The sequence below is a fragment of the Arachis hypogaea genome, chromosome 8 (genome assembly GCF_003086295.3).
Source record: "Arachis hypogaea cultivar Tifrunner chromosome 8, arahy.Tifrunner.gnm2.J5K5, whole genome shotgun sequence".
NCBI lineage: Eukaryota > Viridiplantae > Streptophyta > Magnoliopsida > Fabales > Fabaceae > Arachis > Arachis hypogaea.
Window position 1 is genome coordinate 29,642,105 of NC_092043.1, and position 2,067 is coordinate 29,644,171.

Sequence of the window (2,067 nt, forward strand, 5' to 3'; positions counted from 1 at the left end):
TTTGGATTTTTTATTTAAATTTATGTGATTATGTCATATACTTTAAGGTTTTTGCATAATGTTGATCGTAAAAAATATATACATAGCATATTCATTTGTGCAATTTATTTTCAACTCGTCGCTCATAACTCATCCAGTGATGCCTAGAATTCCAAAAGCTTCCACCTAGAATCACACACGCACACGCGCACCGCAAGCACGCACTACAGATACAATAAAAATATTAAATAATATGAATAATAGGTATATTGAATGTTTAATTTATTACGTGTGTGGATGATTATTTTAATATTAAAATTTAGATAAATATTTTAAAAGTGTAGTGTATTTTTACTTTATTAGACCAATTTTAAAATACATTGTTCACAAAAGATATTATCTACCTAACAAAGTTCATATATAAAAGGGTGGATGAGTCCTGTTCGTAATTGAATTTATTGTGGTGTAAAAGTGACTCTATAATCATTTTATCCTGATACCATATAAGAAATTAAGTGTATTTAATTTACAATCCAACTATATATTCAAATATTTTTGTATCCAAGTCCAATCAAGTAAGCTCAAATTCAACAAAAACTACTTTCATTACACCCGCGTATACACATGCGTGTTTCAATAACGCTTTTTTTATCTTTGCGTTCTTCCTTATTCTTCTTCGCTTTCCTCCTTCTTTGTCTTCACATTTCTTCTTCTTTTTCGCCTTCCTCCTCCTTCTTTTTTGTATTCATTCTTCTTCTTCACGTGTTTTCTCTCAACCGTCAATTTTTTATTGTTGCGGTTGTTACTGTATTTTTTCTTTTCCTTCTTTTAACTGAGGTTCATTTGGATCCAGAAATAAATCGAATTTGGTTTAGATTTGGTGAATACTTAATAGTAGAATCAAGTGAACCTAACTTAATTCCCAAATGAACCAAATTCAATTTAAATTTGAACAAAATGTGATAAACATTCAATCAGTAAGAAAAGCATAGTTCAATTCATTTCTGCATGCAAATGAGCTCAATTAAACTAAGAAATGAACTGAATTTCTTAAGGAATAACAGATTTGGTAAATACTTCACGTTAGAATCAAGTGAACCTAACTCAATTTCCAAATGAACCGAATTCGATTTAGATTTGAAAAAAATGTGATAAACATCCAATTAATAAGAAAAAATATTTCATTTCATTTCTACATGCAAATGTACTCAATTAAACTAAGAGAGGAATTGAATTTCTTAAAGAATAATAAATTTAGTGAATACTTAAAAATAGTATCAGGTGAACCCAATTCCATTCACAAATGAACCGAATTCGATTCATATTTGAACAAACAGTTAAAAAACTACTTAAAGAATAAAAATTTGGTCAATACTTATCGGCAGCATCAAGTGAACCTCAATTAACACACAAATGAACAGAAATAAACTAATAAATGAACCAAAATTATTTAATGATGGTATAAGAGAAAATCAAAACTAATAAAGATGTTAGCAAAATGTTGGTATTATTGTTGATAGCGATAATAAAAAAGAAAAAGAAAAAGACGCAACGTTGGAGAAGAAGGAGGAGGAGGAGGAAGAGGATGAGGAGAATGAGGACCTGCGCGAATTTGGAAAAAGAAGAAAAAAGACGAGGAGGAGGAGAAGGAGAAAGAAACAGAAAAAGAGATGGAGAAGGAGAAGTAGAATAAACGCGTGATTTAAAAAATTATTATAACAACTTGATTATACTTGGTTAAATATTTTACTTGAATGTAAAATTTCATTCTTTAATTTATTATTCCAAAAACTACCTCAAAAAATAAGAATTATCACACTTATAAAAACTATCAAACTTTTAATTTTAGACCATGTGAGATTTAATAGAGAAAATGGGCCAAGAAATGCAAAGAAGATAGGAGGCCACTTAGATAAAGACACCTAAAACGTCTTGTTTTAAAGATATTTTTATATTTTGTTTTAATTGGTTTCTGTATAATTTATTCGTTGTTTCTCATCACATATTATTAAATTCCTCAAAAGATTTTCTTTCCAAAAACAATAAAAAATATTTAATTTGGACTAAAACAAAAAAGGTAATAGATTA